The following is a 25,116-nucleotide window of genomic DNA, read 5'->3' on the forward strand; positions in this document are numbered from 1 at the left end:
CTGTATTAGAAATGTGAAGATAAATATCTGCTGGTAGCTTCTCCTCACTCGGTAAAATCATTTCCTCTGTCCTGGAATTGAGGAGAACACAGCTTCTTTTCTCTTTTAGGAAAAGCCAGCTGTGAAAAAACTATTATGCAGTTAAATAAAATGACATTTCTCTAATCCCAGCATTCCTCTAAACAATGCTGACGGGGTCCCAGGGGAAGGACTTGGTTCCACTTTATGAATGACATAGCCTACCCGCCTGAATGTGGAACTAATGAGGAAAGACAGGCCTATGAAACCTGAGCTCCCAGGGTCTCCAGAAAACTTATGTTTCTGCTCATAAAAGTAAAATAGGATGTACAATAAGCAAACCTTTGTGTAGATCTGATATTTCTTCATGTATGTGTAGAGTGTGACTTATACTTAGCACTGTTTTTTTAAAATTATTATTAGATTTATTTATTTTATTTTATGCATGAGTGTTTGCCTGTATATTTGCCTTTGTACCATGCACGTGCCTGGTTCCTTTTGGAGGCCAGAAGAGGGCATTGCATTGATTATATTTATAGTTAAGAATGGTTGTGAACCACCATGTGAGTGTTGAGAATTGAACCCAGGTTCTCTGCAAGAGCAAGTGATCTAAACTGCTAAGTCATTTCTCCAGCTCTGTATTATTATTTTTTAAATAAAATGGGGCAGTCTGTTTGGATCAAGGTTCTATGGGAAGCCTGGGGACACTGAGATTAATTTAGATCAACCTACTACAGTGATATTGTTAAGGAGATAAGCTCTCAAAAATGAAAATGAATTTTGCATTCTATTTCCAGTGGACTATGGACACAAAATAATGATGAATATTTCAGTTAGTTGTGTATATCTACTGCCTTACTTCTGATTGAGCATCTGAAGAACAATCAGGGGGTCCTTGGCTCTCAACCTTTGAGAGATGGGAAGACTTTTCAGTCTGGTTGCATTGGGAAGTCGCCATGAATCTCAGTCATTTCAAACATGCTCCAGGGAACTATAATTATACAGTGGTTTAAGTGTGTCTGTTCCTATGAAATCTAATGGGAATAGAGTACATATGAGAGTGTGGAGAAACGAGGCAACAGCTGAACCTGATGCAAATAGAAGGAGGTGTAAATTAGACTACTGCTGTATTTGTTTGAGAAAATCTGTGTCTTGTGTGGATGGTCTGATGCAGATTCCTCCATTGTCTTTCACTGGGCCTTGCTGTCAAAGAATAATTATTGTGTCTGGCCATAGACAGTTTCAATGTTTGCTTCTTTTTGTACCTGGAAAGGAAGGTGTTTACGAAATAGCCTTTATGTCAGTTAGATGTTTACTCAAGACTTTATCTTAAGCCATTTTTTTTGTCATATGACATTGTTAAACTGGGAGTTAAAATTGGAAATTCAATACTTCATGAGCAAAATTAGTATGATATTGCACATAGTGCAGAAACAGCAACAGGGAGAACACACACTATACTTGGTTCTCTGTCACTAAGCTAGTTTGTATTGTATAGATTAGTTATACTGTAATCTACTTCTAAGTACTATGTACTGACTTTTCCAAATTTAGTCTGGTGAGTTACTTCAACTATAAGCATAGACTATGAGAATATAGGATGAAGGGCTGGAGAGATGGTCCAATATTTAAGAACCCATATCACTTAGGGCAATCAAGCTAATTCCTCACTAATATAATCACCTGATCTTCACTCAAACTTTTTCTGAGAGAGTCTAGCTTATATTAAGCGGGCAATTAAAACTGCCCATCACAATGCATTACCATTTCTTATGGAGGAATGGAATTACTGGGTTATGCAACTTTTCAGGCTCCTCCAAACCAGAGTTCCACCATTTTACATTCTCATAAGAAACTGGAAAAGTTTTTGTTTCTCCATCACTACTTGGTATAGGAGGCCCTTTCTTCTATGTGTTGCTTTCATTGGTTAATAAAGAAACTCCTTTGGGCCCTTGATAGGGCAGAACTTAGGTAGGTGGGGAAAATTAAACAGAATGCTAGGAGGAAGAAAGCAGAGTGAGAGAGAGCCGCCATGGAGCATCCAGAATCAGACATGCTGAATCTTTCCCAGTAAGCCACTGCCACATGGTGATATATAGATGAATAGAAATGGGTTAAATCAAGATGTGAGAGTTAGCCAGTAAGAGTCTAGAACTAATGGGCCAAGCAGTGATTTAATTAATACAATTTCTGTGTGGTTATTTTGGGGCTAAGCTAGCCGGGTAGCTGGGACGAACAAGCAGCCACTCCCTACAACAATTGGCACTCCATCATGGTCAACTAACACCACATAAAACCCGAGAGGGCATGCCTAAAGGAGAAATGATCCTTCGTGGCTCCTGTTTCATGAAAGAGTCTCCGAGACATTCTGCAGGACACAGAAGAAAGTGAATGAACTCTCTTTGAAATTTTCGGATTCATGGGAAAGTCTGCTGGGTACTATGGGCCTGTAGGCTGAAGATGAATGCCCCAATGGTACAGAAGAACTTTGGGTGACTGTCCAGGCAGCAAGTTGTCTCTGTCATTTCTAGAATTTTGGAAGTTGCTTACAATGCACTTCCTGTTTACTTAGGTAATATTATATTCTTCTGAAATCTTTGATGGAGTTGAAGAATAGATAGATAGTTATAGCTTTCCTTAGTTATGATTAAAGATAAAGTAGATATAAATATTGTAACTGTAATTCTTGCTTGATAACCCATTTTGTTATATGTAATTTTACTATGTTAAAGTCAAAGCCTTCCTTTTTGTTTAAGCAGAAAAGGGGAAATGATGTAGGAGGTCCTTCTTTCTATGTGTTTCTTGTATTGGTTAATAAATAAAGAAACTGCTTTGGGCCCTTGATAAGGCAGAACTTAGGTAGGTGGAGAAGACAGAACTAAATTCTGGGAGGAAGAAAGGTGGAGTAGGGTAGAGACACCATGGAGCCGCCAGAATCAGACATGCTGAATCTTTCCTGGTAAGCCACTGCCACCTGGCGATGTACAGATTAATAGAAATGGGTTAAATCAAGATGTGAGAGTTAGCCAATGAGAGTCTAGAACTAATGGGCCAAGCAATAATTTAATTAATACAATTTCTGTGTGGTTATTTTGGGGCTAAGCTAGCTGGGTAGCCAGGACAAATAAGCAGCCACTCCCTACAACAACTACTCACTTGAATTTTTTCTGGTATTTCAAAATTAAATCCATTCTAATGTATTTAATGGTATCTTTGTGGTTTTGATTTATATTTCTTTAGTGTCTTCAGGAATTTTTTTGTATCTTAATTTCTTTTCTCTATCTCTATGAGTGCTTAATCATAGTAGATTACATCATCTATGAGTACATGCAATTCTTCATCCTATATTGTCTTTTTATATCTATTTATTTATTTTTAATTTTTTTTGAGACTGAATGTTATACAGCCCAAGCTGACTTCGAACTTGCTCTGTCATTGAGGGTACCTCTGAATGACTGACTCTTCTGTTTCTACCTCCCAGCTGCTGGGATTATATGTCTGTGTCTTTTAATTTTTAATGGTGCCTTCTATAGTGAAAGTTTTAAATTTAATGAAGCTCAACAATCAATTTTCCTTTTATCTTTCATGCTTATTATGGATCATGTAAGAGGAAAACTCTTCTCCCAATGATGAATATTTACTACACATGTCTTAAATCAGTGTTCTACCACCTTGGTTTGTGCTTTGACAACCACAGTAAATTCTTGCTCACATGTAAACCAAAGCCATTTCAAACAACCTCAAGGTAGACAAGTCAGATTCAATAACAGCCACAGTGACTACTGACTGCACTATTACTTCCATGGACCCTGAACCCTCCTGTTGGTGTGTGGCACATGAAGAATGACAGCACGTGTTTGCTTAGCCTCATCCATCCATGTCTGTGTGTCCTGGCATGGTAACCATAGCTGGAAGGAAATGCTGATATAGACAAAGCAGTGAGTAGGGACAAATTCTGCCCAAACCACAGTCCCAGTGAACTGAGATTGTAGATAAATATGTTTTCTGGCAAGAACAAAGCACTTTCTACTTAAAAATCCCTTCGACGACAGAACCTGCTATTATAGGTGACAGGGCAACCTTAGTATTTTTCTAGAGGAAGGTCTAAGGACATCACTCAGTTAGTAGAGTGCTTGATAGCACACAGGAAGCTCTGGGATTGATCCGCAGCACAGTATAAATTGAGTGTGGTGGTGTACACCTGTAATCTCAGTGGTATAGAGGTAGAGACAGGAGAATCAGAAGCTCAAGGTGGAACTGGAGAGATGGCTCAGTGGTTCAGAGCATTTGCTGCTCTTGTAGAGGACCCGTGTTCTGTTCCCAGCACCCACATGGTGGCCACAACTGCCCGTAACTCCAGTTCCAGAGGATCTTATATCCTCATATGGTCTTCTCCAGTACCAGGTGTGCACATGGTGTGATGCACACAGATGCAGACAAAACACTCATACACTTAAAATAAAAATAAATAAATCAAAAAGTTTTGGGTTATTCTTAGCTACTTGGCAAGTTTGAGGAGAGCCTAAGTTATAGGAGACCCTGTCTCAAAAACAAATAAACCAAACAGGACAAAAACAAACAAAAACAAAAAACCCAAGCCTTAGAAAACCAAGCCAAACACAAGTGTGCATGTTTGTGTGAATATTAAAGAAAAGATTATAAATTACTGGAGAGGGCAAATACATTATAAGCAGCAGGTGTCCCCCAGCCTGAGTGTTCATTCAACTCCTACTGACACATAGTTAAATTATTTTTAATTGTTTTGAAACATCGTCTCAGTATGTTGCTCAGGTTCAGTTACATCTTTTTCTTCCTTCCTTCCTTTCTTCCTTTCTTTCTTTCTTTCTTTCTTTCTTTCTTTCTTTCTTTCTTTCTTTCTTTCTTTCTTTCTTTCTTTCCTCTTTCTTTCCTTCCTTCCTTCCTTTCTTCCTTTCCATTTTTTTTTTTGAAATAGGGTTCAGTCTATATAGTTCAGTATGGCCTCAAACTCACAGCACTCCTGCCTCAGCCTTTGGGCAGTTAGATTGAAGTTAAAATATTCTAATTATGTAAAGTGGAAACTTTACAAAAGTGATGAAAATCTCAAATGACTGTAAAAATTAACTGATGATATGTGGGATAAGCATAATATAATTGGTAGTGTTAATTCTACAAGTGACAAAATATTTGGCTGTGGATATGTGTGTGTGGGGGGGTTGTTTTGAATGAGGTGATTGATGTGAAAGACTTGCCCACTATGGGTGACACCAGTCCCTGGATTTGGGTCCTGGACTGTATAAGCATGGAAAAAGTGGCCCGAGCTGTAGGCATATATGTCTTCACCCACCCCCCGGCTGCTCTTGACTATGGATGCGAATGTGATATAGCTAGCTGCTTTATATTATTTTTTGCTTTGACATTCCACAATAATGGATTGTAACCTGGAATTGTGGGATAAAATAAACCTCCTCCCACATCAGGTTGCTTTTTGTCAAGATGATTTTCTTTCACAGAAACAAAAATGAAACTAGAGAGCATTCATATCCCAAATAGAGATGGAAATGCTTATTTTTTTATTGATTTTTATTGAGCTCTACATTTTTCTCTGCTCTCCTCCCTGCCTCTCCCCTCACCTTCAACCCTCTCCGAAGGTCCCCATGCTCCCAATTTACTCAGGAGATATGGTCTTTTTCTACTTCCCATGTAAATTAGATCCATGTATGTCTCTCTTAGTGTCCTCATGGTTGTCTAAGTTCTCTGGGATTGTGATTTTTTAGGCTGGTTGAAATGCTTATTTTACAAGTACAACTTTACACCAGTTGTTTCCACATTTGGTTTCCATGTTGCCCCACTGGCATCTTTGCCTTTGCAAACTTCCTGGCAATTCTACGAGCAGAAATGAAGGACTGAGTGACCAGGTGAGGAGAGATCTAAGGAGTGTGGATTTTCAGATGTGAAAGACACCAAGCATGCTGGAGGTGAGAGGGCAGTCGTTGCTTTGTAGAATTCCAGAAGGATTTAGGGACTTTCAGTTTGCGTTTGACTCCCAGGAATGGGAAACATTTCAAACCCAATGCTGTTTGCAGATAGAATGTGTTGTGTGTTGGCCACCCAGTTGGGTGGCAGAATTTGACTGAAGTATAACTGACTTTTAAAGCTCTGAGTGCCTGGAGGAAGGATCCTTGCCCTCACTGGAGTCCAAGTCATCAAGGTGCTGGAGAAAGACATTTGAGAAAAGCAATCACACTTGTTCTGTGCTCCAGGAAGACTGCTATGTCTCAAGAAAGAGGAGGCTGTGTGTGATGCTCCATGAGGAAGACCAAGACCCAGCAACTGAAGTGGGGATCATGTTGGAAGCAAGGTAACAGCTGCAGTCTTAGCCATGTCACACGGCAGTCTGTGTGCCCAGCTGCCACAACAAGGACACATTTGCTCAACTTCCCAGGCACAGGTAGGTTTTACGTTTCTTTTCTGTAACTGGGCACTGTCGCAGGACCTGAAGGTACAGCTGTGAGGCCCAGTTATTGTCTTTCTCTGAGACACTAATACACTAAGAGACAGACAGACCCATAAGCAAAAACAATTTACATCAAAGGGAGAGGAAACAAAGCAAAATAAAAGGGATAGTTGAGGCCTTGGAGTGCCACTCTTGGAATACAAATAACCTGTTCTTTTTATTTAGTTTACTCAGCTTACAGTGCTTTAAGATGAGCTCAGATGTCAATCAAGACTGGCTCATTTCTTAGGAACCACGTTTATATGGCAGCACGAGGGATATTTTGTTTCACACGTGTTGTTAGGTTGTCATAGCCCATTTCCCCCACTCCCCAGACAATTCAGGATAGGTCTGCCACTCTGGCTCTACTGAGAGGGATAATGCACAGCCTGGGGGCTGTTGAGTACAGTGAGTTAAATTACATTCTTCTGAACATTGCTTTAAAAGACTTTAGAGTCTTAACTTCAAGTTAACGTAGTTCACTTGGAAATTTCTTGTTGCTTATGATGACTTGATGTTGTCAGGATAATGCTGCCGGTTGCCAATATCTCAAAATATCAAATACATATAAGTCAAGGATTACTGTGAAAACGGTGTTTCAAAATATGCATTTAGTTTGCCTTCTTAATACTTCTGAGTATTGATATGGCAAGTTCTTGGAGAAAAATCTATTAATTTGGTGGATTTTTCTCTTTTCATTGAGAACATTTTATTAGCATTATTTCCACACGAGATTTCTGTAATTCTTTTAAGCCTTGCATGCATTTTGGGAGGGCTGCTCTTCAAGGGGAAATCTGCGTAGAGACTGTGATATACTGAAAGAAAAATCATGTGAGAGAATTTCCACTGAGTTTTCCATATGCTAGAGGAAGGCTCTGTGTGCTCTTGTCCCATCTCACATATGGGGTTTAAAGTGTCAGTTTGCCTATTAATAATTGAGAAACCTAATTTCTTTGTCATTTATATGTAAAGGTAAAAAATCTAAGCATTAGTGCAAATATTTGTTTCTGCATTCCAAATAGGTGTAAGACAGACTCTTCAGTGATGGTTAGGTTTGAGCATCAACTATTGCATCTGATGGTCTTTGTTTCTTCAGATCATATTTGATTTCTCTGTGGTTCTAACACTGTTTCTTAGTCTCTCATGCAGAACTAAGGTGTATTATTTCTCTGGGTTTTATTCTTTAAGAAGTCTGTGCTGCTTAGATATGTGATAGCTACAGAAGAAGAACATGGTGACTTTCTAAACAGAGAGAGATGTTGCATCCAAGAGAATCTCCAGCACTTACATAAAAGATCACAGTCCTTCCCTCTTTCTTTCCCTCTTCTGTCCTCATATACGAGAATAACCCTCAAGGTTTTCATCATATAATGTTAAGTCTGAATCTTTGAGGTAAATCCATTCTATATAGCCTATCTGTCTGTCAGTCATCTATGTATCTACTGTGTGTGTATTTATGGACTTGTACATATATATCGTGATGGGAGTAACAGAAATAATTGGAACAAATGTTGTAAAAATTATTAAGGGGAATTATTGCTTTATGTAGCACTTGAAGTAGAATTAGAAAAGAATCTTGACTTTTTTTATTCAGGACTTTTGGTGGGATCCAAAGGGCAAGCACACTGATTTCAAGGATTTCTTTGAAGAGTTAGGGTTCTCTGTCATTTCACTCTTCATGTCTCATAAGCTTGTCATTTGTTGTGACTGTGTGTGTGGAGGCGGTTGTTCCCAACTTTTGATTGCAGATCTGGGGCGGAGTCTGAGCTTCTAGTAAATTCCCCCAAGTGATGCTGGTGCTTCAGAGTCATGTGAAGAACCGAGAACCACTGTTTCGAGGTAAGGGCTAACAGGAAGCAGATGAATAGGCCTGAAAAGCTATGGTAGAGGCTAGGATTTAATTTAGGTGATGGGTAAGGTCTTGCATATGCCAAAGATTGGCATCATTGGTTGGCTCCTTAAGATGCTTAATGTGTCTCTGAGAAGACTGTTACAAGATGTCTGGCTGAGAGTCTGATAGACATCATCCACACACCTATGGAAATTATCCAAGGACTTCTTTTATCCATGTCCTCTTAGGTGGAAATGATAGTTTATGCTGAGCAGATAAATTACTCTTAGTGTTTATCTGATATATGTTTTTCACCCTTTTAATTGCTTTCTCTTTATATTATTAATTTTATTGGGAGAATGATTTTTGCCATTCATCAATTTTTTTCTATGATAACTGCCCATAGTTCTTAGCATCCTTTTGTTTGATTCTTCTAGGCACTTGTTTCACCATAGTGCATGGCCCATATTTACTTGAACTATAACACATCCATACAGAGGACATAAATTGTCATGCTATATAATGTGAAGACATGAAAGAAAACAGCAATATTGATAACAGACAGCAATAGGATGCTGATAAGATTGCCTAAAGGCCACATCTAATATTTGTGCTCACTTTTAGCAAGAGACACTGGAACTACACTAATTCTCCAGCTAAACAATAACAACTAGAAGAAACTGTCTCTCAAGTATCACATGGAGCTGACTCATTGATAATGAACTCTGAGTAACAAGATCTCAATCTTGAAAACAGAGTTTCTTCTAGCCAGTGTTATTACTATGGAAGACTCTGTAGTCTCAGTCATAAATACTCTGTCACTCACAATGAGAGGTGCTGCTCTAGCCGTTAAAAACCCCACAAAGTCCTTGCAGCTGTTCCTCTGCTTCTCACCTTGCATTACAAAATAGCCACTGGGAAGAAAGGGATAGAAGGATTTTGGTGTTCTGGAAGGGAGGGCTAAGTGCTGCTGTTTCACGCCTGCTGGAATCTTATCAAGATATGTTTTATAATGGGTCCAAATTTTGTACCTCTGTGGTCCCACACACTTTGCCATATACCTGCCAGTGTTCTCTTCATTCAGTAGGGGATTCTCTGCAATGTAACTTGGGGTTGACTAGCAGCTTGTTTAAGGCTAGAGAATGAGGGAGATATGAGAACAAGACACGCAATCTCAGTGTTAATTGTCAGCATGACAGAATCTAGGAATATGTGGAAGATGGGCATGTCTGTGAAGAATTTCTTGATTGTGTTAACTGAGGTGTGAAGACCTGTCCACGGTGAGTGGATAATTTCCTAGGCAGGGGATCCTGGACTATAAGAGTAGAGAAATAAGCTGAGCACTAGCATGCAGGCATTCCTCTCTCTCTTCTTCTGTCTGCAGACATAAGCCAGCATCTTCATCTTACCCATGTGTGGAATTGTAAACTAAAGCAAATCCTTTCTCCCTTAAGTTGATTTTTTTCACTGTACTTTATTACAGTCACAGGAAAAGAAACCAGGACAGGACAGTCCTGAGCTCAGAGTTAAAAAAAGGAAGAACAGAAAATTATTTGGGCCACTTTCAAAAATGTAAGTGAACTAAGGATCAAATTCAACTAGTCAGATCATTGGAACAAATGCACACAGAACAAACGCCCATTGGATGGTGAATTCAATGTTGTTTGAAGGATTCTGGGAAATAGTCAAACTTCACACTTGAATGACTATGTCAATGTTTGGAAGGAGAACTATATTCTAGGATCTGAAGCTAAATATATTAAAAAACTTAACATTTTTATTTTGCAATATAGTTTAAGATAGCTCATTTATTCAACCCAATGATTGCTACTTTACAGGCATTAAATTTTCTAAAGTAGTTATGAATTTTTCTGTCTAAATAAAATTTAAAAAACCCTCAGTGTTAAGTCTATGATATCAAAACCAACTTGTATGAGACTCTGTCAAAAACTTTTTATATAAGACAAAGTCTTGAGAATATGGTTTTTCTGTTTTGCTCAGTGTAGGTAATGGCATAAAACATGTATTGGTAAAATCAATATTACAAAAAATGAAATAGGTATTTGGTGTGGGAAGTCCTTCTGTACATGTGTTGCTTTTATTGATTAATGAATAAAGAAGCTACTTGGGCCTATCACAGGGCAGAATAGAGCAAGGCAGGAATTCCAAGCAGAGATAGAGGAGAAAGAAGGCGGAGTTAGGGAGGCACCAGGTAGCCGAAGGAGAAAGACGCAAGCTGTCAGCCAGAACCTTACCAGTAAACCATAAGCCTTGTGGTAAAATATAAAATAATAGAAATGGGTTAATTTAAGAGCTAGCTAGCAAAATGCTTTAGTGATTGGCTAAGCATTGTTGTAATTAATGAAATTTCCGTGTGATTATTTCAGGTCTGGGCAGCTGAGGATGAACAAGCAGCCTGTCTACAGGTATTTATGTGGTACCATCTTAATTTGCAGTTAGCGTAACATTACAATGACTAGACATAATGTATAACGATGCTCTTGAGTACACTGCTATTCCTGTTTACAAGTAAGGCATTGAACTAACGTTCAGAGAACGCAAGTGATTTGGGTCTAGCTATTTCTGTATTTAAATGTAGGCAGGGGTGCACACATCTACTTGGTCAGTTATTTTTATTTGAAATAATTTATTAAGAAATATGCTTAAATATATTATTAATATTATTAGTAATATATTTCTAATTTATTCTTTGAAAATTTCATATATATATCAGCCACTCCTAGACAGGACAGTTCTCATGTTCAGAAGGAGTTACCAACATACAGTAGACTCCACAGGACTTTTTTTTTGGTATGTGTGGGCTTTTATTTGGTTAAAGTTTAGTGGGGTTTTTTTTTTGTTGTTGTTGTTTTGTTTTGTTATGATTTTGCCTTTCTTTTTGGGTGTGATTTTATTTTGTTTTCTTGATTTTTAAGGGTTTCATTGTTGTATTGTGCTTTGTTTTGTTCTTTCAACAAGAACTTGAAGTTGGGTGAGTTAGAGGGAAGCAGGTCTGGAAGGACTTGGGGGAGGGGAAGAATATGATCAAAATATATTTAAAGTTAATTGTCTTAAATAATAAAAAAGAAAATTTCATATATAGATAGAATAGATCTTGATCAATTGTTGTAATAAGAGCGGCGGGCTGCGTCCCGCCACCCGGCTAGCTTTATACCCGAAATAATTACATGGAAACTGTATTCTTTTAATCACTGCCTGGCCCATTAGTTCCAGCCTCTTATTGGCTAGCTCTTACATACTGATCTAACCCATTTCTAATATTCTGTGTAGTACCACAAGCTGGCTTACCAGGAAAGATCTTAACCTGTGTCTGTCTGGAATGGGAGAATCATGGCGACTCACTCACTCAGCTTCTTTCTCCCAGCATTCCTTTTTCTGTTTACTCCACCCACCTAAGGATTGGTCTATCAAGTGGGCCTAGGCAGTTTTTTATTAATTAACCAATGAAAGCAACAGATAAATGCAAGATCCACCTCCATCATTTCCCCTTTTTCTGTTTAAACAAAAAAGGAGCCAGACAGAGATTGCAATGGTGGCTCAGCCTAGAAAGCCGGCATTTTAAAACAGCCAGTTTTTTTTTCTGCTGCTGAGTCAGGACAATTTCTTTGCGGCACGCAATCCACAAACAGCAAAAAACTGTCTTGAATTCTCTCTCTCTCCATTTTAAGCCCTCTCAGGTTTTACATGGAGTTCATTAGCACGTTGGGTGCCACTCTGTTGTAATACGAGCGGCAGGGCTGCATCCCTGGCACCCAGCTGCCCGCATGGCTAGCTTATGCCCCGAAATAATTACATGGAAACTGTATTCTTTTAATCACTGCCTGGCCCATTAGTTCCAGCCTCTTATTGGCTAGCTCTTACATACTGATCTAACCCATTTCTAATATTCTGTGTAGTACCACGAGCTGGCTTACCAGGAAAGATCTTAACCTGTGTCTGTCTGGAATGGGAGAATCATGGCGACTCACTCACTCAGCTTCTTTCTCCCAGCATTCTGTTCTGTTTACTCCACCCACCTAAGGGTTGGTCTATCAAGTGGGCCTAGACAGTTTTTTTTTATTAATTAACCAATGAAAGCAACAGATAAATGCAAGACCCACCTCCATCAATCAATTCCACCCCAACTCTCCCCTCCTGCTTCCACTAAGCCCCTCACATTTCCTTCACTACTTCGTGTCCTTTCTTTTCCTCACCCATCTTATTGTTTGAGAATTTCTTACGAACAAATAATTTATTTCCATCAAATTCTCCACCAATCCTTCCCCTGCAGTTCCTCCTCATTCCCTCTACCACTTTTTCTTCTCAACTTTATGTGCTCTTTTTTATTTTAAAAATCTGAGTCCACTTAGTGTTGTTTGTATGCTCATGGTGGAGGATCATGGCTAGACTCTCAAGGAGTTCACTCCTGAAGAAAGTGGTCTTTCCCTGAATGGCCATCAGTTACCAGCAGTCCCTCAGCTAGGTGTAGGACTTCCGGAAAGACTGTAAGAATCAGAGGTGGAATATTTGTTGGACATGATAGGGCCATTGCACACGTGAACTCACCTTGGCTGTGGTTGTACCCGGAAGACGCACACATGATTAAGCCTGCCACAGTCACAACAAATATGTGGGAGGGGCTTAGGATGCCCCACCTCTAGCTGAGGAACCTTGTCCCCTTTGATATAAGTGATGGGGATGAGGAAAAACTTAAAAAGCTTTCAATTTGAATTAAGTTAATAACTTGGTACTATGTGAGAAAATTTCATAAGCTTTGAAATAACATACACTAGAGATGGTTCATGTTTTTAGGAACATATATATATTGGCCTGAGAGGAGTAAGAGTTTGGCCTTTAGAATGTTAGGTTTGACTAAAACTCCAACATTGAAATCTGTATTGTTTGCTTTTGTTGCTTAGTTACACACACCTCCTCAATGTGTCTTATAGACTCACTGACCATTATCCTACTCTTATATTCTCCAATTCAAGGCATCTAAAAATGAAGATGTTGAAACAAATACTCTTAGAGTCTTTACTAAATTTAATCTTAGAGTTTTTTTTTTCTAAAGTTAACTTTCTTTTCTTTCATGAGGAGAATATATTCTTGTAAATAAAGAAACAATTAGCCAGGTATATCCCTGATTTCCACTGAGATTCTATTCTTAACTTGAGAAACTAGTCAAGTAAGGAGGATGGAAGCCTGCTGAAAAACCTCTAAACAATAATTAGTGTGGGATCAAATATTCCTGTTTAATACTTGCAATCTAGTCAGCTAAAATGTGATTAACATTTCCCGAAGTGCAGTGGCCAGGTGTAGCACTTCTGCTTGCAGCACGTGTCCCTCTTGATGTCATGGTGCCCCAACTTTGGCATTTTACTAGATCTTGTGGGACTCTGCCAAGGGCACCAGACAGGCTTTCTGTCAGGAGTTTTTCCAGGCTAAGGGCCAGAAAAATGGCTTGGGGTTGTCCAGAACCTCCTTAACTGTTCTTTTCAGCTCTGATCTCTTATGATAGCAGCAGGGAGTTGCAGGACACAATGGCTTATGCCATGGGCTGCTAGTTGGCTATTTGTTCATAGGTGGCATATATAAAATCTGTAAGAATGGGGTCTTCAATACCAGGATGCAGGTTATAAGGAAGCAAGGATTTGAAGAAAGGAAAACAGTAAGAATGTCTGGATGAGAAGTTCCTGCCAAAGTGATCTGTCTTCACCAAAGGAAGGAAAAACGCTTGTAATATTGTCAGCGTGGAAGCTCCTATGGCAGCCAGCGAACAGTTGGCTATTTGAGTCTCTAGGCTCATTGTGGCTTTCCCGTGGTGTGAACTTGGCTGGATTTGCTTTGTAACACAGATATCCCGCTGGAACTCTCAGACCCAAGACAGAAAGCTGAGCCGCCTATCGGTAAGCAATGTTTCTGAAGTCCTGGAGCCTTTTCATCATGATGTCATCTGCTTTCAAGGCTCAGGTTGCATCTGAGTTGATACTCTTTCCACCCCGAGCAGCAACCCCAGTGTAACTGGGGGTGTTCTGCAAATGTCTGAGACTTTTCACTCTACTTCTACCTGCAGATAGAGGTCCTCTCTGTTTAAATTAATTCGATTAATTTTTCTTAGTCTCTCAAATACAAGCATCAGTTGAATAGGCTGAAATGAGAGCAAGTTTAATTGACAGTTTTTTCTTACAGATTTAATTCAGGGTCTTGTATGTGCAAAGCATGAACTCAGCACTGTGCTGTGTCCTAGGCTCTGTCACAAAACAATTGCACAGCTAACATACAGTTCACAAGACACTCAATTTAGGAGTATTGACTGGTTGGGTAAGCAAGTCATGTTCTAAGTTCCTTCCTTTTCACTTGAACTGACTTCTGGTTTCCATTTTATATAATTTCTTTGAGGAAGATCATGGCGCAATGCATCGTCGGGATAGATAATTTGGCTTGCACATTGATTTATTCTCAGCAGACACCTGAAATCGGTAATTTAGGTTGCAAAGTGCCGTTGAAAACTGCACCAGCAGCTGTAGAATATGAAGTCCACCTCAGTTCTCCACAGATCACTCGAGTTCTGTGGTGTTCAATGCGAGAGACAGCGCATTCAGCAAGACGAGCCTTTGCTTTCTTTATAAAGCTCACTTATGTCAACGCTTTCTTCCGTGACTAGGTTGGCCACCATTATTCAAGGGTGAGGTCACAGTCCTTTTCTTTCCTAGAGCTGCTTGCCATTTTCTCAACACCTGCCTTGCAAGTGACAGCTCTGTGGGTGTCCTCATAAATTACAGATCATGTGCCCTGGTCCTGATGCCTTGGGACAGGCACAAAGTTAGAAACTGTCCTGTAACTTTAGACCGGTAGCTGCAAGGATGCGACAGCTGGGTGGGGAACAGGGACGCACATCAGCAGGGGTCTTGTCAAGACCATCAGGCTCCCTGCCTGATGCTGGCGGACAGTTTGTACCTCTGGGGGTTGTAAAATGAAACACAACAGCGAAACAGCAAGGGAATGGAGGAGGTTTTCATTTCGTTGCTCCAGAACTGTGATCATGTGATAAACATAAGCTAACATGTGCAGACTTCTACTGGATTTGGTAAGAGACAATCGCTTTCAGATATCTGAATGAACAAGGATTTCAATTCCTTCCTTCAGACTTTTTTGTTTTATAGATTCCATTAGCAGAGTTTGACATAAATATAAGAACAGCAGTGTCTACATGAGCAGCTTTATTCCTACAGGATCTCCACTAGATGTGGAGTGCCTGTCTAGCACTGGCTTATCATAACTGATATCCTACTGAGGATGCATGGTGCAGTAGTTAGCTGTGGTTGTGTAACAAGCCACATCCAGAATGCTGCATATGCTGTATTAGTTCTCATATATGTATAGGTCCAATGGGCAGTTCTTCTAGAGTTGCAGGGAGAGGGCTGCTTGTTCTTTCCAGCCTCCAGGCTAGCTTAGCCCTGAAATAACCACACAGAAACTGTATCAATTAAATAACTGCTTGGCCCTTTAGCTCTAACTTCTTATTGACTAGCTCTTACATATTAATTTAACCCATCTCCATTAATCTGTGTATCATCATGTGACTGTGGCTTACTGGCAAGATTCTAATGGCGTCCGTCTCAGGCAGAGGATCCATGGCATCTCTCTCCTACTCCACCTTTCTTCTTCGAGCATTCAGTTCTGTTTTCCTCACCTAACTAAGTTCTGCCCTATCAGGCCAAGCAATTTCTTTATTGATTAACCTGTGAAAGCAACACATAAACAGAAGGACCTCTTACACCATTTCCCCTTTTCTGTTTAAAAAGGAACGGAAGGCTGTAACTTTTACATAATAAAATTACATATAACAAAACAGTTATCAAATAAGAATTTCAGTTACAATATTTATAGCTACTTTATCTTTTCTCATACTAAGGAGAACTATAACTATAAATTCTTAACTCCATCAGAGACTCCAGAATGATATAATATAACTTAAGTAAAGAGGAAGTACATTGTAAGCAACTTCCAAAACTCAAGAAATGACAGAGACATCTTGCTACTTGGACAGTAACCCAAAGTTCTTCTGTACCATTGGGGCACGCATCTTCAACCTTCAGGCCCATAGTATCCAACAGACTTTTCCACGAAGCAGGAAATTTCAAAGACAGTGCAATTACTTTCTTCTGCATCCTGCAGAATGTCTCACAGACACTTTCATGAATCAGGAACCCTGAAGGATCATCTCATCTTTAGGCAAGTTCAGCAGTTATTTCTCTGCAGGTCTGCATGTTCTTTTTTTTTTTTATAGCATACCATAAAGCAGTCCAGGCAAGAGGAGTTTCTTGCCCAGATGGCTATCAACTCCATAAGGAGCCTCTTTGATGCCCATCTTCTTCTTGAAGTAGCTTGTACTTCCAGGAGCAGATGTGTCTCACTGTCATGAAAAGTCCTAAGTTACCGAAATATTTTTAATGCCATATTCTGAAGGTATCTGAAAGATTTGAAGAATAACCTATCTAACTGAAATACATCTCTGATGGAGGAAGGTCATTGGCTAATAAAGAAACTGCCTTGGCCCATTTGATTGGCCAGCCTTTTTGTGGGTGGAATAAACAGAACAGAATGCTGGGAGGAAGAGGAAGTGAGCTCATATGCCTTAGCTCTGCTCTCTGGGGCAGACGCGATGAAGCTCCAACCCAGGATGGATGCAGGCTAGAATCTTCCCGGTAAGCGCACCTTGGGGTGCTACACAGATTATTAGAAATGGGCTAAATTAATACATGAGAATTAGCCTAGAAGAGGCTAGATATAATGGGCTAGGCAGTGTTTAAAAGAATACAGTTTGTGTGTTGTTATTTCGGGGCATAAGCTAGCCAGGTGACTGGGAGCTGGGTGGCAGGAACGCAGCCCGCAGCTCCCACAACAGAATGACCCCCAACGTGTGGATAACTGAATCCACGGGAAGCCTGAGAAAGCTTAGGAAGTAATTCCAGAACAAAATGAAAGCATTGCACCTGGCTTCTTGATAGCAGCAATTTCTCGGGTCTGCTCTGCTTGCTAGAGGCAAGCAAGTGCTCTCAGCTAAGAGAGGCTTCCTGACTCAGCTTTAGCTGCAAAACCCTGCAGCTCATTAAGAGGTCCTGCCACAAAACACTTATATGGTATTGATAAAAGCTGACTGCATGCTTGTTTGTTTTCAGCCGTAGCAGGAAAAAAGTTGTGCTATTTTATTTAAAATGCTGGCTTTCTTGTCTGTTCTGCCAGGGCAAACTCTGACTCTTTCAGGCAGTCAGTCCGAATGAGTGTGATCTGTGAGCAGAATGCTGCAACTTGCTTGCTGGCAGGGACTTTGAAATGCCACAGAGTAGTGGCGATAAAAACGGCTCTAGCAGTACCTCTGCCATGAGGCTGGAAAGCTAAGGCATGGGCTGGATCTAGCCGGCAAAGTCACGGCTTTAATCCTACCCATATTGCTCAGTAATTTAAAGGCTCGTGTGGTCAGAAAAAGAGAGATATACAGTAAAGAGAGATTCAAAGACAAAGAAAAACCTTTAAATCATTTACAGTGTGTTTAAAAATATATGCAGGCTAAAAGTTAAAGTTCTTAAAAGTAAAAAATGGAAGAAAGAAAGTAGTTGGGTGTGGTAGTACACACCTTTAATCCCAACACTTGGGAGGCAGAGGGAGATTGACCTCTGTGACTTCAAGGTCCGGTAGCACACGCCTTTAATCCCAATGCCTGGGAGGCAGAGACAGAAGGATCTCTGAGAGTTCAAGGACAGCCTGGTCTACAGAGTTATTCCAGGACAAAGATATACAGAGAACCTGTCTCAAAAAATAAAAGCAAAAAAAAAAAAAAAAAAAAAGTAAAAATAAACGAAATAGAGGTTAAAGTAAAGCTGCACAAAGATGGAAAATACAACAAGAATCTTGATACTATATGCTATTATGCTCTGTTTGAATTGTTTGAATGCTGAGGAAGGAGCAACAGATGCTAAAAGATATTTGTTTATAAATGCTGCTGAACTAATCCAACATAGATATTTTGAAAATACCTTGACTTCAGAATTTGGATCTAAGGATATGATACTTTGGAAAAGAGTTTCTTCTTTTGTTTTCACAGAGGGTGAAACCCTGTGGATTGTTTCTATCCCAATATAGTATGATGGACCACGCCCTCCTGAAGGGTTGTTGTGAACACCTTCAAAAAATTACTTTGCTCAACTGCCGACTGAGAGAAACCTAGCACACAGGTTATACCATGAACGACCTGATTAACAGCGCCCCCATTCAGCAGGAAGCAGTTTGGAGAGAAATAACTATGTTCATATACCCAAATATTGTTTATAAATGTTCTTTCACATTAAAAGGGGGATATGATAGAGGTATGAATAATTTGCATTAGTATAGATTTTGCTTTATTGATAGAGATTTAAGGTCAATTTTGTTATATGTATATGTATTTCTGATCTTGATTAAGGTATTGTGATTGTGTAGTTCACTTAAAAATGTAATGTATATAGGCTGTTAATGGATAATCATCAATAATATTCAAACTTGTAGTCATGTTAGTTAGATTTTCTACATGTACATAGATATATTTTAGATAGGCATTCTTCATATCTTTCAAAGATTAAAAAATATGGCATTTTAAGTGTTTTAATAACTTAGGGTTTTTCTGAAAATGAGACAAGTCTGCTCCTGGCAGCACCAATCTACTTCAAGAAGAAGATGGGCATCGAAGAGGCACCTTATGGAGTTTGATAGCCATTTGGGCAAGAAACTGCTCTTGCCTGGACTGTTGCATAAACTGGAAACAGAGGACCCGCAGAGAGAGGACTACTGAACTTGCCTAAAGGTGAGATGATCTTTCGGGGTTCCTGATTCATGAAAGAGTCTGCGAGACATTCTGCAGGACACAGCAGATAGTGACTGAACTGCCTTTGAAATTTCCTGCTTCAATGAAATGTCTGCTGAAAACTATGGGCCTGTAGGCCAAAGATGGATGACCCAACAGTACAGAGGAACTTTGGTTGACTTTCCAGGCAGCGAGATGTCTCTGTCATTTCTAGAGTTTGAAAGTTGCTTATTTATTGTTTGCTTAGGTAATATTATATCCTTCTGTAGTCTTTGATGGAGTTGAAAAATAGATAGATATTTATAGTTTTCCTTTGTTATGATAAAAGATAATGTAGGTGTAAATATTGTAACTGTAATTCTTGCTTGATAACTGTTTTGTTATATGTAATTTTGCTGTTAAAGTTAAAGCCTTCCTTTTTTTTTGTTTAAACAGAAAAAAGGGAAATGATGGAGGAAGGTCATTGGTTAATAAAGAAACTGCCTTGTCCCATTTGATTAGCCAGCCTTTTGGTAGGTGGAGTAAACAGAACAGAATGCTGGGAGGAAGAGGAAGTGAGCTCATATGCCTTAGCTCTGCTCTCTGGAGCAGATGTGATGAAACTCCGATCCAGGATGGACGTAGGCTAGAATCTTCCCGGTAAGTGCACCTTGGGGTGCTACACAGATTATTAGAAATGGGCTAAATTAATACATGAGAATTAGCCTAGAAGAAGCTAGATATAATGGTCCAGGCAGTGTTTAAAAGAATACAGTTTGTGTGTTGTTATTTCGAGGCATAAGCTAGCCAGGCGACTGGGAGCTGGGTGGCAGGGACGCAGCCCGCAGCTCCCACTACACATCTCTACATATCTAGAAAATCTAACTAACAAAACCACAAGCTTTACTATTTAGATGATTATTAAGCTATATTTCTTAATTATACACTACATTTTAAAATAAACTATACAATCACAAAACCTTACTCAAGAGCAGAAATAAACATTTAACAAAATTGACCTTAAACTTGTATCAATAAACCAAGATTCATATCATTGCAAATCTTTATAGCATATCCCCCTTTAAATGTAAACAAACAATTATAAACAATATTTAGGAATATGGGCATAGTTTCATCCATACTGCTTCCTGCTGTTTGGGGGCACTGTTAATCAGGTCTTTCATGGTGTATCCTGTGTGCTAGATTCATCTCAGTCAGCAGCTGGATAAAGTAATTTTTCTAGTGTGAACTGCAGTCAGCCGAACTGACGTTAGTTTACAGTAAGACCTAGGGCTGCAAAGGACTATTGGCATCTGGACTGAATCCTTTTGCTTACCTGGAGATCAGACGGGATAATGGGACAGGTTTCACTCTGTTCCATATATATGTCTCATTCTGTTTCCAAGGGTTTTAAGCAGGTGCTCTTGAAGAAAGTATAAGAAACCAGAACTAGACTCGGGATCTAACTCCTCCCCTGCGTGGGTTATGAGTCTCAGCCCCAGTGCACTGGTGCCTGTCAAATAAACCTCATGTGATCGCAGAAAAAGAAAAAAGAAACCAGAACTAGAAGAGTACAAGGTTTGCTTCAAGTCTCTGCTTAGGTCAAATTCACTGCCATACCATGGCCTGGTGTGGCTCATCCAGCAAATTCTAGAGTCAGTGTGGGAAGCTACAATGGAGTGTGGATATGGAAGGTGGGCCATATGTTCAAGTGGTCGACAAGTGGCTGGGAGCACATGAAGGTGCAAGTCACAAACAATCCCACACCAGTTTGGAATTATGACCAATAGAGAGATTATTTGTTTAAAGGGGAAAAACTTACAGATCACTGTCCCAGATAACAGCCCTCTGCGCAGTCAGGAAGGGAGCCTACTCGCTGGAAATGGATCCAGAAGCCAGAGCATGAGCAGAGGGAAGTGACCACTTTTTTAAAGGGAGAGAGACCACACTCCAGTGGGCTGGTATCTCAGCGGCTATTGGCTGAAGGAGCGGAAGGAGCTCCCGCAACAAGCACACATTTTCCATCTGGTTAAAATACGTTGCCCTTCAGACAAGTGAGAACACTCCACATAAATGAGTTTTAGGATTATGTGAAATTTTTGATAGTTGTCTGAGTGACTCATTTCCAATCTCTGTGCTCCTCCAAGCCTGTTAGATGTTGTTCCTCACTTGGAAGTGGCTTATTTAAACATCAGGATTAAGATACATGGCTCATATTCTTGAAATTTCTTGCATGTATCATACTAGCAAGTCCTGGCATTGCTAATTTTAAATGGAAAAGAAGTAGAAGGATCAGGAGCTTCTGTGTTCTTTCCTATACATAAAACATGTGTTTTCTAGGGTACCAGGCTAGAGTTGACATGAACTGATATTTTATAGCATGTTTGAAGGATGAATGAGGCGCTTCCCTAGTGTTATGCATATTAAGGGAAGTATTAGTTAAGTTTCCTGACGTAGGGGTTTTGCCAGGTGTCATGATGATCCAGGATTTTTTCTTTTGCCTCTTGCTGGAGTGGAACTAAGACTCAGGGCCACCCAAGAAGGCAGGCACTGTGCTCTGATTTAAAAACAAAACTCATTTCCCAAACAGCACAAACTTATTGACGGTCGTGATGAGTTCCACCTGCTCTGCTCTTCCATCGCAGTAGGAATATATGGATTGATTATAGGGCCCCCTTTCTCCCTTCCTCCATCTCTTCCTCCATCCATCCCTCCCTTTCTTCCTTCTTATCCACCATCCTTTCTTTCCTTGTTTCCTATCCTTCCTCCCTCCTTCCCTCTCTCTCTCCCTCCCTCCCTATCCTTCATCCTTCCTTTCCTTGTTTCCTATCCTCTCTCCCTTTCTTCCTCCTTCCCTCCATCTCTTCCTCCCTCAATCTCTCCTTCTTTCCCTCCCTCCCTATTCTCCATTCTTCTTTTTCCTCTTTCCTATCCTCCCTCCATTCCTCATCCACTTCCCCTGTCCCACTATCTCTCATTCTCTTTCATCAGTTGTTACTTCTACCTTTCCCAAGGCCACACTCTGTCCTAGAAACCTGAAAATTGATGCATCTAGGGTCCTATTTTATTAGCCAGCACCATAAAAAACCACCCACTCTAAGTCCCTCACTCAAAGACCAAGATCTGTGTGGCATGACAACCAAATCAGCAGTGTGTGGAGGTGGCAGACAGGGGTTTGCTTTAACAAGCACTGCAGGGGATTCTGAGATCTATCACACTTTGACAGCTACCTGCTGGACCTTCTGTAGCCACATGGCCACTAGGTACACACAACTATGACTTTTAAAGTTAAGAGTCCTAAAATGAAACTTAAAAGCCAGTTGTGTAGTCATATCAGCTTTATTCCAGGTGCTTTATAGCCATCTATGACTAGTGGTTACTATACTGATTACCATAGACATGGCAAGTTCCCTTCATCGGTGTTAAAATTTCTCTCAGACAGTTATATGGAATTTTCATGTCTCTGGCTGACTTTCTGGGACTCTGGACACTTCTCTCTAGAGTGCTCCACGTTAGAATGGGACAATGCTGTGGCTTTCCTAAACTCTTGGGTCTTTTTTTTAAAAATAGATCGACCTATCTGTCTGTCTGTCTGTCTTTCCATCTATCTATCTATCTATCTATCTATCTATCTATCTATCTATCTATCTATCTATCTTACACTCTAGCTACAGTTTCCCCCTCCTCCTTTTCTTCCAGTCCCTCCACCATTCACCCTCTGTTTTCAGCTTCCGATTCACTTCCTCCATTTCTGTTTAGGAAAGATCATGTCTGCCATGAGTATCAACAAAACACAGCAATCAAGTTGTAGCAAGACTAAGCATCCCCCCACACCTGTATTAAGACTGGGAAAGGTAACCTAGTATGAGGCATAGGATCCCAAAAGCCAATAAAAGAGTTGGGGACAGGCTCATGTTCCCACTGTTAGGAGTCCCACAAGAGGACCAAGTTAGACAACTGTAACATATATGCATAGTGCCTAAGTTAGTCCCATGCAGGCTTCTTGGTAGTGAGTTCAGTCTCTGTGAGCCCCTATGAGCCCAGGTTAGTTGATTCTGTGAGTTTTCTTGTGCTGTTCTTGACAGCTCTGGCTACCATAATCCCTTCTCTCCCTCTTCTGCAGGATTCCATGAACTCTTTAATGTTTGACTGTAGGTTTATATCTATTTTCATCAGTTGCTGAATGATACCTCTCTGATATCAATTGAACTAGGCACCAATCTGGTCACAGGAGTTGGCCAGTTCAGGCTATATATCCACTATCACTAGGAGTCTTAGCTGAGTTCATCCTTGTATCTGTTAAGACTCACTTAGTGACCAAGTATGTGGTCAGTTTTGGAGAAGGGTCCATATGGTACTGAGAAAAAGGTATATTCTTTTGTTTCTGGGTGAAATATTCTGTAGATACCTGTTAGGAACATTTGAATAATAATATCTGTTAGTTCCATTATTTCTCTGTTTAGTTTTTATCTGGATGACTTTTTCATTGATGAGACTGGCTTGTTAAAGTCTCCCACTATTATTGTGTAGGGTTGTATGTGTGATTTAAGCTTTAATAATATTTTCTCCATTAAGGAGTTCACTGGATGTGTACTAGCCACTCCCACAGATCTCTCTCTCTCTCTCTCTCTCTCTCTCTCTCTCTCTCTCTCTCTCTCTCTCTCTCTGTGTATGTGTGTGTGTGTGAAAACCATTATCTGATTTTCTTTGGGGCAAAAAAATTCTGGCCCTGGAATCTGCTAGGGCTGGAGAATTGCTGTTTTTAAGGATATATATATATATATATATATATATATATATATATATATATTTGCAATGGGTAGAATGAGGGACAGTGTAGTGCAATGTAGAAGAAATAGCAAGAGAGAGCAAGGGAAAACTGATAGAAATGAGAAAAAAGAGAAAAAAGAATAGAGAAATATGGATGAACATTTTCCGTTGTGAGTGGATTTCTTACCCCTCAGATCTTTACCCTTACATTTCTAGCCCTCTTTAGCTATTCATGGCATCTTTAATTGAAACCTGAAAGGGAGTCTTAAAGGAAAAAACTTTAAAGGCTTCCTAAAACCATCACTTCTGATTAATTTTCGTTGGAAGTCTATTTTGTTAGATATTAGGATAGCAATACTAGTTTGCTTCTTAGGTCCATTTGATTGAATCTTTTTCCAACCCTTTACTCTGAGGCAATGTCTGTCTTTGATGCCAAGGTATGTTTCTTGTATGCAGCAGAATGATGGATCCTGTTTTCATATCTATTCTGTTAACCTGTGCCTTTTTATTAGAGAATTGAGTCCATTGTTATTGAGGGATATTAATGACCAATGATTGATAATTCTTGTTATTTTGTTGTTGGTAATTTGTGTGTGTGTATATGTGTGTGTGCTTCCTTTCCTTGGGTTTTGGTGGTGTGAGATTATCTATTGCCTGTGTTTTTATGAGTGTAGTTAAATTCCTGGGTGTCGAGTTTTCCTTCTAGTATCTTCTGTAGGAGTGGGTTTGTGGATAGATATTGTTTAAATTTGACTTTATCATGAAATAGTTTGTTTTCTTTATCTATGAGAATTGACAGTTTTGCTGGTATAGTAGCCTGGGATGACATCTGCTGTCTTTTAGAGTCTGCCAGTTGTCAGTCCAGACCCTTCTGGATTTTAGGGTCTCCATTGAGAAGTCTGGTGAGAATCTAATAGGTCTGCCATTATTTGATCTTTGGTTTTTTCCCTTGCTGCTTTAAATATTCTTTCTTTGTTCTCTATTTTTAGTGTTTTGATTATGATGTGGCAAGGGGATTTTCCTTTCTGATCTAATATATTTGGTGTTCTGTTAGTTTCTTATTCCTTTATGGGCGTGCCATAATTTAGGTTGTGAAAATTTTATTCTATGATTTTGTTGAATATATTCTCTGGGTTTTTGAGTTGGGTTTCTTCCTTTTCTTCTATTCCTATCATTCTTATGTTTGGTCTTCTCATAGTGTCC

The sequence above is a fragment of the Chionomys nivalis genome, chromosome 2 (genome assembly GCF_950005125.1).
Source record: "Chionomys nivalis chromosome 2, mChiNiv1.1, whole genome shotgun sequence".
Taxonomy (NCBI): Eukaryota; Metazoa; Chordata; class Mammalia; order Rodentia; family Cricetidae; genus Chionomys; species Chionomys nivalis.